At 46.0% G+C, this 14,254-nt stretch overlaps 1 pseudogene across 1 annotated transcript in view; it reads right to left on the bottom strand.

Moving 5' to 3' along the window:
* Nucleotides 1–203: 203 nt before the first annotated feature.
* Nucleotides 204–14,254, bottom strand: part of LOC147605827 (uncharacterized) — a 37,603-nt pseudogene continuing 23,552 nt past the window's right edge. The window contains exons 7-13 of the transcript XR_015265104.1: nucleotides 6,446–6,544; nucleotides 6,287–6,358; nucleotides 5,938–6,052; nucleotides 5,765–5,833; nucleotides 4,553–4,820; nucleotides 1,153–1,300; nucleotides 204–1,052 (exon numbers count right to left, since the gene is read on the bottom strand). The product of XR_015265104.1 is annotated as an uncharacterized LOC147605827 (transcript). The remainder of the gene's footprint in view (nucleotides 1,053–1,152; nucleotides 1,301–4,552; nucleotides 4,821–5,764; nucleotides 5,834–5,937; nucleotides 6,053–6,286; nucleotides 6,359–6,445; nucleotides 6,545–14,254) is intronic.

Genomic DNA, 14,254 nt, shown 5'->3' with positions numbered 1-14,254 from the left:
CTAGTGAGTAGGACAAATGCATAGCACCTGTTCGCAGGCTTTTCTTTCTTTGCAAAAACTGTTCACACATTGTATGCACATGCTTAAAATATACCTTCACTACACCACCTTTGAAGATGCCAGTCGTGTAACAAATATTATTGCAATCTCTCATATTTGAATGATACCTGTTGCCTTCAATATTGTTACAATCAACAATAGTATACAACCAGCCACAACAATATCCGTGTATCTTGTATATTATGTATAAAAAAACTGAAAGAATGTTAATGTCTCAGAAATGTCAACACCTCGTATGCTACAGATTGACACAAAAATCTCGATTCACAGTCGAGGCAAACCATTAAATCCAACAGCTATACTCCCTTCAACTAGATTACAGAAACCTCAAAGCTGGCCATATATTACTTACATCTATTCAAAGATAGAATCCTGGCCTGTAGTACATCACTCGCTCACCCTCTGGAACTCATCACTGACAAAAGTGGTTTGTATAAGCAAAATAAACCACCCTCAACTTGGCATGAATAGAAGCAATGCACTGCACTGCATTGCACTCATGGCTAGCGAAAAGAGCCCCATGTATCTGTACTCCTTTTGGGAGTCTGGCCACCTCCAAACGGACCAGTGCCTGAAAATGGATCATTATCATCAAATGATGATGTGGAATTCCGTGCCAGCGGTCCAGTATCATGGATGCTGCTAAAGGAATCGAACCTCGCAAAGCTGTTAGAGGGCTGGCTAACATCATTGATATTACTGCTAAATGAGTCGAACCGGACAAGCTGTTCCCGACTGGACAAGTGATTATCAAAAAAACCTCCACTAGAACTGCGAGCAGGAGATGTGTTGTTGTAAAGAGGGGTGCTTGGAACCGAGTTATCAAAAAATACAGAGGAAGTTTCCTTCGTTCGAATGGGTCTGAATGAAGGTAGGTCTTCTTGCGCATCCTTAGCATGTCCTGGGTTAGACAGCATGTCAAAAGGATCACTGAACTCAAAGGAGGCACCAGAGCTGGGCTTCCCTGCATGAAAGCCAGTGCCCACCAGAGCCTGTGCATCAACACAAGAGGACTTATTTAAACACTGATTTATAAAACATAGAGACAGTTTGCACTTGATATTTGGACACAGCAATATCAGTAAAGCTAACCTTAGTTTTTGTAGTGTCATTTATCCTCCAGGATGCGTTCAAGTCCACGTCATCACTCCTGTGGCTAAAGACCGATGCCCAATCGCCTCCATTCTCAGAATTAGAATCAGCTCCAAATTGTGAAGAAGAGAAACCATTATTATTGTGTCTGCAAGACGAAAGAAACATTTCGAATCATGAACTAAACTTTTTTGATGCATCTTGGTGACAGGATCATACTCAACACACAAAAGCTCACATTAAATACACGCATATACAAATGTACATTGATGAATCGTGTATGACTCATGCCGCATGCACAGTAATCTAGCATGTAGCATTAGATCGATTGCATGCATGTACAAACTTATAACAAACATTGTAAGTTATGAATCATCAGGCACATAAAAACAGACATTCAAAGGAATGGTGTGTTTGCATAAACCATATACTCCATGCACTCCTTGAGTCATCAGGCAATCCACACCAAAGGAAAGACTCCCACGAGAGGAAAGAACAGTCGTTTTTTTTACATACTCGCCAATTAAACAAAAGATATGGGGTCAGTCAATGTCATAATGATATGTTGGAATATATCACACCTCCAGATGGTCTACATCACCATTTTCATGCTTGTATTGGCCATTTATGAGGCCCTGCATCGGCATATCTTAGCAGATATTATTCAGCATTTTTCTACCATTTTTTAGGTATTTTATAGCATTTTATGCTATTGTCCTGCTGTCGGCCTGCTACAGCTGGCCGACCAGCACTCTGAGGGACATATCAGGGTTCTCATCCTTTCCCTCATTTTCATCTCATTCTTTTGCATCCAGTTGAGGTCATTAGCAGCTGCTTCTGCTTCTTACCATTGTACAGCACCTACGGGCTTCCCTCATGCTCAATTTTCAGCAATAAACATCAGTTTCCAGCATTTACAGGTCTTGTACCTAGGCCTACATCTGTGTTTTCTATTTGCTTCACTTTCTTTCATGATAAAGCGAACAAAGGAATACCCAAGAATATACACGAGCACTAATTACTACACAGATCTTTCGCATGATAGAAGTATTTAGCCACCGCATGGATGGAGGCAATGTAGACTCCCTCCTTATAAGAACGCCACATCTTATTTGTAACAAGAGAGGGATCAGAGCAAATAGCAACTCCAGTGCCAAGAACCTTTTGGCCTTAGTTTACCTTTTCAAGGACAGTGCTGCTACCAGCTTACAGCCAGCAAGCCCAATGCCAAAGACCACTTCAACCAACAACCTTGAGATGAGGTAGATACTGTGAGGCCGGATAGAAATCCCAATGAGGCTTGGGATTTCTATCCAGCCTCACAGGTACTGCTACCAAGGGGACAAAGGAACACGCAGATTGTGATTGACTCCAAAAAGATAGCTATACTGTACTTGTTACACTCTAGCTTAATGAGGCCGCACTTTCTCAAACAAACACATTTGAAACAGCATTGAGACAAAGCATTCAGTAGAGAAAGGACAGAGATTCAAACTTCACTGTTTAGTTGGACTAGCTGGTCGCCTCAAGTTGTTATTCAGCACAATGGTACTGTATAAAGTGACTGAGCTTTAACGCCCTTGCTTTTTTGAAATTTTTCATTGACCAAAAACTTCTCCATCAAAGTACTGACATGAAATCTTACACAGCACATTCTTTGCACATATTTGATTTGACAAGAACTAAAGAGACTGTTATACCCTTCCTGTGGTTGGTTTTCCAAACTTGAATCGTTATACCCTCTCTCACCACCCACCCACCCAACCCCCCCCCCCCCCCCCAAAAAAAAAAAAACAGTACCTTAATGATAATGAACTCCATGTATATTGTACACAACTCATGTCATTAGCATCTAAGAGTAAGTGCAGTGATACTAAATAGAAAAATAAAACTTTAATTACTATCTTTAGAAAATAGCCAAATAAAAGTTGAACTATCTTTAGAAAAAAAACAAACGCACACACTCAACAGAATTGCAAGGGAACAAGGGAGAGAGGGATTTTGATGTTTTCTTGTGAACACTATTACCTACGAAGTGCACCTTAATTTCCCTCAATGTCTGCCCATTTCCCCCAATTTTGCTGCCTGTGCCTCCCATGTTGCGCAGAATTGCAGCCCATTACTCACCCAATCGCAGCCTGTTGCTCACCCAATTGCAGTTGATTGAATCTTCTCTCCCTTCTTCTGCTCATTTTGCTTTTTGATGGAGTATGTATTGACCGTACACACGCACGCACGCACACACACACACAATTACGTACAGACATAATTATGTAAGTAAATGATAGTTTTTCTGAGTCAATATTTGTGCTTTTTTTATCATTATTTGCTTTCCAAAAGCTCTACACACACACATTATTTATTTTTAAAAATGTGTGAATATAAAATTTCCAAGCTCGAAACATTTCTTGTGACTTAGATGTTAGGTCCACCATGTCCCCCTCTTCCTCGCGCACACACAAGGATATCGGTGCTTGATGAAGAGGCAAGAACTTAGCACCCACAGGTCAGACTTGCTGCCCACAGCCAGGAATGGACGATAAGCAAAGATTTAAGATGGTGCCCATGAGCTCTTTTTTCAACTCTTCACCTGTTTGTGTCATAATAACCCTAAGCCCATTCGTGCAGCATTTTTACGTGTATCCAGAAAAGTCCAACTTCAACAATTTTCTTGTTGGAAATTGGGTAGTTGTGTTCACACCGATACACGCTTAACTGGAGGTTTCCACAAATTGGCCTAGCGGTCTATACATTTTGTGAAAGTCTCCTAGTGCTATGCTTGGCAACTTTTCTTAGCACCCCCCCCTTGGTGCCAACTTGTCCACTTTTTCTTAGCTCACAAGTTAAACTTGTCCATGTTTTCTTGGCTCAGAGACTCAACTTCGCTTCTCTTGTGGCTCAAAGGTTACACTTCAACCCATGGCTCTAATACCATGTTGGAAATTGGGTGGGGGACCATGTCCTTGGGGGCCACCCATCCCAGTTGTGTTCACGCCAATGTGCGCTTAACTGGAGGTTTCCACAAATTGGTCTAGCCATCCCCAAAACCTTAGGGTAATGGAAGCCTCCAGTCTATCCATTTTGTGAAAATCACCTAGTGCTATGCTTGGCACCACTTTTCTCAAATTTCTCATTTAATAAAGCTCTAGCTTTAAATCCAGCTATTTTGCATTTGTTTGATAAACTCCCAAGCCTTTCATTCACCATATTCTCTGTTTGTTCGGCTATACACAATACATGAAATGATTGCAAACATGCAAATTTATGTGCCATCCAGCCTGACGTTGCAAATACACAACTTTCCAAGCCAGCCACTACCCCCAATAAAAACAATAACAGAGGAGTCACAGACAAGAATGCCCCCATGAAAGACAAACACAGACCAAAACAAGCAACTCACTCATGTAAATCCTTGCCAGTTGCTGTTGGATCACCGAAAACGCCTGATTCAAGATGCCCTCGACTAGACGGAGATGGCTCCTCGTGCTGACTAATGTCTTCATTTATGACCACTCCATCATCACTGTCAGCTTGTAGAGATAAACTTCCAGGATCCTCAAAGCCATCCTCAACCCGACCATCATCATCCCAGTTAGCAATAGTTCGTGGTTTGGATGCATCACTCCCAACACTTCCTTCCTCCATAAATCCTTGAACATATACAAAGCCTGCATCACATTTTGCGAATAATCTTATCTTGTTAATACAAACATCATAAAAGAAAAGCTCATTTGTTTAGAAGGGGGAAAACTTTTTACAAGTAAAGCATGCATGCCTTCCTGGTTCAAGACAGGCCAGCCAATATACCAGATAATTGTGAAAGCGGTTATCCTCAAAGCAGTATAAACATGTCTAATTCTTTGATACAGCAGTACATATAATTTATTGCTATGCAATAAGCGAATAAAGTGACGAAGCCAACGGCAAATGCATAACAATACAAAATATAGCCTTGCCCTATCTGCCGTGACCAAGCAGCTGGAGATTGTGGCTATGTCAGCTGTTACAACTGGTATCCTTGGTCTGACAGCTACCTTGGTTGAAAGGTGCCATTAAGGACCTACAAATTCCCCTCCATTGGACACTCTCACTGGAAGATGGTCACAGCCTATTGGCAAGACATGTGCACGTTGTTGGGTGCACCAATGTCCTAGATGCCAATGGTCATATATCTATAGATGCAAGTGGATAAAGCATGGATTCCTGTGACGATCAAGGTGACTCCTGCATGTGCACAAAGGAAACGCTGAAATTCCTTCAACCCTGGCCTCCTTTCCTACTCTCAACATGGATTCACACATTCAATGTGTTACTCTTATGCACGATATAGTGACACAAATGGCATCCATGACACTTTCTTCCAATAAAAAGTGTCTGGAAGTTATCCTCCCTTCCACGTGCCATGCTGATGCAACTACGAACGGAAATCATTCATACAGGTGGTGTTTCGGCAGCCAAACAACTGAGGTAGAGAGCAGCACATGTATGTGCCTTCAAGACCGATATAGCTCATATGCAACCTGTATTAAGAAAAATAAAAGCAAGAGTTGTATTCTAAACAAAGGAGCTTAATCTAGCCCTTACTGTGCCAGGAGTTTACTAATGAACAAACCTTCGTCGTGGAACTTGTCCCAATCCTCATCCCATTGTGCAGCATTTTCCTGCATTCCTGGTTGCCAACCTGAGTGCAAAGAACTTCATTACATGTTTACATTGCCAAAAACAAAAGGCACACCGAAGTCATCTGAACAATCTAAACTGAAAATGCCGGTTTAATGGACTCACCATAAGGCAGCTCTACAAGAGAAGTGGGCTTTATTCGCAAACCAAAATGCTTGCATTTTGCATTTAACGCTTTCCTTAGCTCATCCAAATCATTGTGTAACCGATCTGCACGAGACTGCAAGTACAGGATCCATGGTCCATTACATAAAAGAACTTGGCACAGGCATCTAAATATTAACTGCATCAACTAATATACAGCTTAAGTATATCAGCTACACAGAATACTCGGAAAAGACAAAACAGGGTGGGCACGCAAGAATGCCGGGTGAATAGGAAAAATAACTCATCAAGATCCACACACAATGGGGGAATGGTTCAAACATCACTTTCAAAAAAAGACTGCCATTACCTGCAGTAAAGCATTGCCATCCCCACCTTGTTCCATTCTGATTATTGCATTGTAAAGTTCCAGCCTTCGCTCCTAATCACAATCAAACCCATGTCTTCAAGTAGAAGATGATATATACAACCCAACAAGATATCTAAGAGATTATTCTTTCAGCCTGACCTGGATGTCACGGAAGGCTGCTTCATCAGCAAGTAAACGAGACTGAGATTCCCCTGCCTGCTTGAATTTTTCATCATATCTCTTTGCCAAAGATTCCACCTGCACAAGGTTATGGTTCAGAAAACTGCAGCTGCAACAAAAGATATCCCACACTTATCCCGAAAGTACAATAAGACTGAATGAAAAATTCCAATCCAGATTCTGCACTTAGAAGCAGATGGTAATACTAGTAGAGTCTAGAAATAGTAGGTGCTTTTAACTGCAGCTGCTAAAAATAGCATGAGCAAAGAAGAGCTAGTGCCAAAACCATAACTTGAGGATAACACTAGGGATAGGACAAAGGGCCTATCTTAGAAATCTTGAAGTTTTCAGCAGAATGTGTGGACCACACATCGCATCTGCAACGTGAGTTCAATCTAAAGAAGTAACCCTTTCTTTGTGGCTGTTATAGAAGGCTCAAGATACCTTAGTAGTTTACTTCAATTTCTTTCAAAAGGACCAAACGAAAACAATTCACAAATAACACATTCAATAATGGACTTTATGTTCGTGCACAAGCTCCTGAGCCACACCCACCCCACCCACTCCACACACCCACCCCCCCCCCGCGCACGGTCACGTTGCTGCCCCCCCCCCCCCCCCCCCCCCCCCCCCCCCCCCCCCCCCGTTCGCTCTGCTGCCCGCCCCTCCCCTCTCGCTGCGCATTCCAGCTGTCACGTGCATCCCGCACTTGGATGCCACGTAGACATTTCTGTACAGAAGGTGCAGGACCTGGGATGGTGAACTGGTCCCATGTGAGCCCAGTCCGGGATGAGTCAGCCAGGGATCCATCTCAGTCGTCCGCGGTCAGGTGTGCATTGTCCTGTACATGAGTCCAAGGTCAAGTGTGCACTGTCCTGCACATGAAACAGTGCCAGTCCGCGCTGTGAGTCTCCCTCTAGAATAATGTCAGTGATTCTGTGTATCTGGTACGGTACCGGATGCCAGATCACTGAGTAGTAAGTGTCTAGGACAAGGGGCCAGCCCATAGGGCTTCCCCGGATCTTAGTGTGGGCATGGGAATGGTGTGGAACCATCTCCATGAGGGCCAAGAAGGCCCAGGCTGAAACCACTAGCCATGGAGGGGCTGTAGGACAGCCCTAGGGCAGGAATAAGGCAAATTCCAGGAATTTACAGCCTTTACATGGCTGTAGGGCAAGTATGGGGCAGCCCATACAGGCTGCCCAGCCCTTGTGGATGTGTGCAAAAGGCTTGCCCAGCCATTGGAATGCAAGCGCATCACCTCCCAGCTAGATAGGAATAAAACGCAGCATTTATGGGATTTATTTTAGCATTTATTGCTGAATTTGCATAAGTCGTGGGACTTTTATGGTGGCCACCTGGATGTATGCTGGCCAATTGCTCATGAGGAGTAGTATAAAAGGCTTAGCCCACAATCCCATTCATCCACCAAGAGCTCAAGCATAAGAGGCTAGACAAAGCCAAGAGGGTGCTAAGCAAAGGGGTGAAGGATTCAGGTCAAGGGCAGGGTATTCCCACCCAAGAAAAGATTGCTGTATTTTCCTTCAGATTTCTCATCATTCTAATAAAGCAAATACACCATCCGTGGTGGGGGCCCTACGGAGGGTAATTGGAACCCAATATTGTGCCCTCTCCACCTCTCCCTCTCTCTCTCTCTATTTTCTGCACTTCTCCTTTCAGTTTGTGCGTTAATTTCCGTCGCGAAAGAGTGCTGAATTCTGAGTATTGAAGTTACCGATTCTTCTCCGAAGCTTCTGCATATTACAGTCGCATCAGAGCCAACTTCAAGTACAAAGATTCAGCAAAGAAACCAGAATTTTTTCTCGCTCGTGTGGTTGGTTTTTGGACGCCGATGGGCTACCCCCTTTCGGGGTGGCTCCTGTCCCTCGAAGGACGGTTGGTTTTTAGCCTCCGGACGTCTCCCACACAGATAGTGGATGGTCAGATTGCGTTCCAGAAAGGAATTACATTTTCCTGCTATGGTGAGCTTCGACGACGAGAGAGACCAAGAACCATGGGACCAGAGTGCACCAGGCAATCCAGCTAGGGCACCAGGCTTGAGTGTCACAGACATGTTCCAGCAGATGATGCGAGCAATCACACAACAAACAGCCAAGTTGGATGAGCAGAAGGCGCAGATCTTGGCTCTGGAGGAAGGTACCCGCTCTCCAGCGTCGCGTTTTCCATCTCCTCCTCCCTCTCCTTCTGTATCCCAGATACCAGATCCTCGACACAGGGACCCTCTCGCGGGGTCACAGCCGCAGCCAAGCTCTTTGCTTGAGTTGCAGATGCGTGCATTGGAGATCCGACAACGAGAAGACGAAGCCATGGGACGCGTGGAGCACGAGCGTTACCTCAAAGCTTTGGACGCCAGATTGACACCGGCGGCGCCCTCGAATCATTTTCCTGAGAAAATGAACTTTAGTAAGTATAATGGTAAACTCGATCCCACAACTCTTTATTCATGGTTACATCAATTTGAAGCTTACTTTGCCGCAGTTAGGAAAACAGATACTGATTAGAGTGATCTTAGCCAGTTGGTACTTGGAAGGTGAGGCCATTCCTTGGTGGACTTAGTGGGCTCATGCCCACACCAGTGCAGGTATGGCAACTTATGTATGGGACGAGTTTGTCCGCGACCTTAAGCAGCGGTTTCTACCGCCCCACTACCTTGAGCGACTCGAAGACGAGTTCAGCGGAGCGCGTCAGAACGCGCAACCAGTCCTTCAGTTTGCCAATAAAATTTTGACCTTTTGTCTGCAATTAGGCTTATCTGATACGAACAAGAAAGGGCAGTTTTTGTATGGCCTCGACACGCAAATCCAATGGGAGGTGCGTATGTTTAGGCCAGCCACCTTTGAGGACGCACTCTCGCTTGCGCAGAGTGCAAAAATGAAACATAATGGTGGCAAGCCCAAGACTTCCCAGACGGCTTCTCCCAGGGCTACTGTCTCAGAGGGCAAAAGCCAGAACCAGACGGGGTCTTCCCCAAGACAGAGCCCGGGAGCCTCTGGCTCCAAGAACTCGAACAATGCGTCTAAGCTTACTCCAGACCAGAAAGCGGAGGCAGGCACGACAGGTGGCAAGGTAAGTGCTGAGGAACTTTCTCAGTACAAGGAGGAGGGTAGATGTTTCTTTTGTCATACAAAAGGACATACTTCTCGGGATTGTCCTAAGAAGCCTCCAAAGCCCGCCGCCGCCGCCTCCACAGCTTCCGTGGTGAGCTCAGCTCCCACACAGACCCCAGCGGCTACCCCTAGTTCTTCAAACCCCGGTGCTTCAGTTGGAGCAATTATTAGTCGGGAGCTCGAAGATAAGCAGAAGAGCGCCCATGACCAGGAGTATGAGCACAACGAATTGCTCAAGTCCTTTGGCTACATAGGTGGCCAGAGAGTCATTGTCTTGTTTGACAGCGGCAGCACGGAGGATGTGGTCACAAAACAGGCCGCTAGGCGTGCCCGTTTCGAGCTGACTTCGGTCAACAAACAGGTTGAGGGTTTTAGCACACGCATGACAACGAGCGTCAAGTATGAAGCTCTAGGTGCTAAGTTAGTGATTCAGGGCATAGAGTTTGTGCGTGATTTTATGGTTGCCCCTCTTGTAGGAGCAGACATAATTTTGGGTATTCAGTGGTTTCACAAGTTTCTCCCTGATGTCAAATGGGACAAGCACACGTTCCGGATCAATCGGAATGTGTCAAACGCCCCGGTGACCATTAAGTGTGAGCCAGGAATTCCGAACTTTCCGCTCATAAGCCACTTGCATGCTAAGCGAGCAATCAGGAAAGGCGCACAGTGTGCGATGATTTACATCTAGACAGCCCAGACGGTGGCCAGTGCTTCCAAGAAGTACTCGGTTCTCCATGAAAAGTTCCAAAAGATTTTTCTTCCGGACAGCCTCCCTTCCCAGCTCCCCCCGTCCAGACTGGAGAAGGACCACAAGATTGACCTCCTCCCAAGCTCAGAACCCCCGAGCAAGTTTCCATATCGCCTTTCCAAGGCAATGGAATCGGAGTTGGACCGCCAACTCCAAGAATTGTTGCAAGCTGGCTTCATCCGCCCCAGCCTGTCGCCATTTGCAGCACCGATCTTATTTGTCAAGAAGAAAGATGGGTCTTCCCGTTTGTGTGTCGATTATCGTGCACTCAACAAGCTGACTATCAAGAGCATATTCCCGATGCCTCGAATTGACTATATTCTCGAGAGGCTGAATGGAGCAAAGGTGTTCTCAAAATTGGATTTAAAGAGTGGGTACTACCAGGTACGGATTGTGGAGGGGGACATCCCCAAGACAGCCTTCCGTACGGAATGAGCCCACTATGAATTTGTGGTCATGCCATTTGGCTTGACGAACGCCCCAGCTACATTTAACCGCATGATGATGCGTGTTTTTCAGGATTTGATTGGAAAGTGTGTGTTCATATTTCTGGACGACATACTCATATTTTCAGCTACGGTTGAGCAGCATGACATTGATGTGGAGAAAGTCCTTAAGTTGCTGGAAAGCAACGAGCTCTACGTCAATGAAAAGAAGTCCGAATTTTATCTGTTCCAGGTGCATTACTTGGGATACTTGGCCTCCAGAGCTTTGGTGGTTAACCAAGTTTTGCTAGCCACGACTTGGTTTATCGCTTCGTGCTAGATTTTTCATAAGGGTTGCATTGGACAGCTTCGTCGCCTTATTCGGAACTTTCTTTGGTCAGGGCTTGATGGAAATGCACACACCAGGGCTAGAGTTGCTTGGGAAACCATTATCAGGCCCACGCAGGAAGGGGGATTGAATATCATTGACCCTGAGGTGCAATGTAAAGCTTTGCTGTGTAAGCTGGTTGTTAGGGGCTTTCTTCCAGGCTCTGAGCCGTGGAAGGACTTTCTCATGCAGCAAATCATGAAGTGTGTCCCTGTTCGTGGAGGTGACTAGACTCTCAGCTCACGCTCTATTTTTTCGGATGCAGTTCACCGCTCCCCTTCATCCCCCTTGGTTAGGTCCCTCCTGCGGGCCTGGGACTGCATGAGGAGTTTTTTGGTACACATTCCCCCGCGTTCAACAGAGGAAGTTAACCGGTAGCCCATTCTGTGGAATGATTTGATCTTAGATGTGCATGGTAGGCCTCTTGGGGCAGCTATGCATATTCTTTGGGCTGGCTAGGAGACGCTTTGCCCCACAGTGTTGGCCTGGAAGAGGTTTCAGAGCCTCACCAAGGTTCAGAGATTGGATCTCACGCAGCATTTGACAGGCTCTAGTCGGAACATTGCACAGATTGACGCAGCCATTCCCAACCACTGGATTATTGGATCTTTCTTAGAAGACCGTCATCATTCTTGGTTTGGGGTTTTTTCTGGGACAGGTGTTCCTCTTCAGGTTATGGGTCTCCCCTTGCCTAGGGAGGATGATGTACCGGTCTTCTTTTCTGTACATGATGGATGGCAGTTGGAGAGATGTGACGTGCAAGACCTTATTGAGGGCCCCCAGATTCGTCCAGTCAGAGTTGTTGGCAGGTTAGGGAAGCACGTTTTTGTTGACCCCCAGGCTCTAGTCGGAACATTGCACAGATTGACGCAGCCATTCCCAACCACTGGATTATTGGATTTTTCGTAGAAGACCGTCATCATTCTTGGTTTGGGGTTTTTTCTGGGACAGGTGTTCCTCTTCAAGGTTATGGGTCTCCCCTTGCCTAGGGAGGATGATGTACCGGTCTTCTTTTCTGTACATGATGGATGGCAGTTGGAGAGATGTGACGTGCAAGACCTTATTGAGGGCCCCCAGATTCGTCCAGTCAGAGTTGTTGGCAGGTTAGGGAAGCACGTTTTTGTTGACCCCCCCCCCCCCCCCCCCCCCCCCCCCCCCCCCCCGGGATGATCACAGAGAGTGTTAGCCTTTGGTTGTATGGTGGCTGCCCTATCAAACATTTGCATTGGGACCCCAGTGAGTGGGTGTGGAAGGATGCTTGTAACCCCTTGAAAAGCATGCCTTTTTTCAGTTATACGGTGCGGAATGCCAGACATCTTATCTTGGGACACATTCAGAGTGTCCCTCCTCTTAGACCCCATTGGGGATCTTACGGCATTTTGACTGACATTCAGAGGGTTTTTTGGCAGAGATTGTGGCATTCTTATAGGAAGCCACAGATTTCCTCCTTTACCTGGGTTTCTCTTCATGGTGGTCTGGCCACCAATCAGTGGAGGTCAGTTACTGGTGCTTGCCCAGCATGCCCTAGATGTGCAAGAGTGGGGAGTCAGTTTACCATTGTTTATGGGAATGCAGGGAAGCACAGAGGGTTTGGTCTGCGATTGCTCACCTCTTTGGTAGGATTAAGAGGGATGCTATCATTTCTTTTGGTTCTATCATTTGGTTGACACAGTCTGGGCCACAACTGAGATTCGAGGGGACTGACAGGAGCTTGGCCATTATGGTTAGGCAAGGAGTTGCTCGGCAGTGTTGTCTTCAGGATTTGCCACTTTCACACTTTGTCCCTCCGGCACAAAGGTTAGACAGTTCTTGGGAGATTATCGCTAGCATCTCAGCCTGGAATATCTAGAAGGCTAAAAATTTCAGCCTGTGTGTAGGGATTTCAATTTTGCACAACTTACAACTTACAAGTCAGTGAAGTCAATGAAGTCAGCGAATAAAATTTCAGCCTGTGTGAAGGGGTCCGGGGAGGTGCAGCAAAGAGAGCCTTGTGGGGGAGAGAGAGAGAGAGAGAGAGAGAGAGAGAGAGAGAGAGAGAGAAATGAAATGAAATAATATATTAACGTCTCTAAGAGGCCATAATGGCCTATGAGACCAAAACTGAGAGTACATCTGAGGTTGGTGTCTCATCAAAGAGAACAACTAAATGAGACTAAAAAGTACAATAAACTAATTGTCCTACAGTTATAAGAACAGAACTGTAAGACTCCGAGATGATACTAAGTAGAAAATACTGAAAAATGTATATCAAGTAGATCCATGTATGCTGATCAGTTGAAGTGTTGCCCTCTCCTTAGATCGTCAAGTATCTCCGCCACCATGGGGCTGTCTAGAATGGAGAGGTCGTAGAAGCGAGGTAGGCGCCTCCGATGCCGAGCAATAATGGCTCTGATCTGGCAATGGTGAGGATACAGTGGTCGGGATCCTAGTGGGCATGGCCGACAAGCACAACATAAGATAACTGCTCTATCAGTGGTGACTCCCTGGGAGCGTGGTCGGTGCCTTGATGGCCCAATGGAGGAGGTATCATGAGGTGTGTGGGCTGGGTTGCTAGTGCTCGTGCCGAAGAAATCTGTCAGGGTCCTCTGTCTAGGTACATCATGGCTCGGCCTCCTGTCTGCCAAGAGGGTCTCTCTGTGTCTCCTGAGCTCAAGTAGAAACAATCCCATGCATCTTTGATCCTCAAACTCCATGACCCTGCGTAACGGCCCAAAACCCTCTCGATAGAGAGAGAGAGAGAGAGAGAGAGAGAGAGAGAGAGTGACTCTGAGTGACTTGGGGCCTTGGGCAACGAGCGCAGGCTGCAGCACGACCAGAGAAGACCAGCATGTCGGCACGACCAGCCCACGAGCACCCGCCGCCGAACACAGAGAGAGCCGCACGCACGTAAGAAACAGGGAAAAAAAAACTTGATGTTGACGTGCATGGGTTTTTTTAACCTACATTAATCAAAATCCCAAGGACCCACGTTCACTAACGTTTGGAGCATGGGTTTTTTTAACCTACATTAATCAAAATCCCAAGGACCCACGTTCACTAACGTTTCCAAACGTTAGTGAACGTATCGTTCTAAACGTTTGGATCAGATCCAAATGGCAT

Source organism: Cibotium barometz, chromosome 58 (genome assembly GCF_041138505.1).
Source record: "Cibotium barometz isolate CiBa-2024 chromosome 58, ASM4113850v1, whole genome shotgun sequence".
In the NCBI taxonomy this organism is placed as follows: Eukaryota; Viridiplantae; Streptophyta; class Polypodiopsida; order Cyatheales; family Cibotiaceae; genus Cibotium; species Cibotium barometz.
This window is presented reverse-complemented; position numbering and strand designations above follow the sequence as displayed.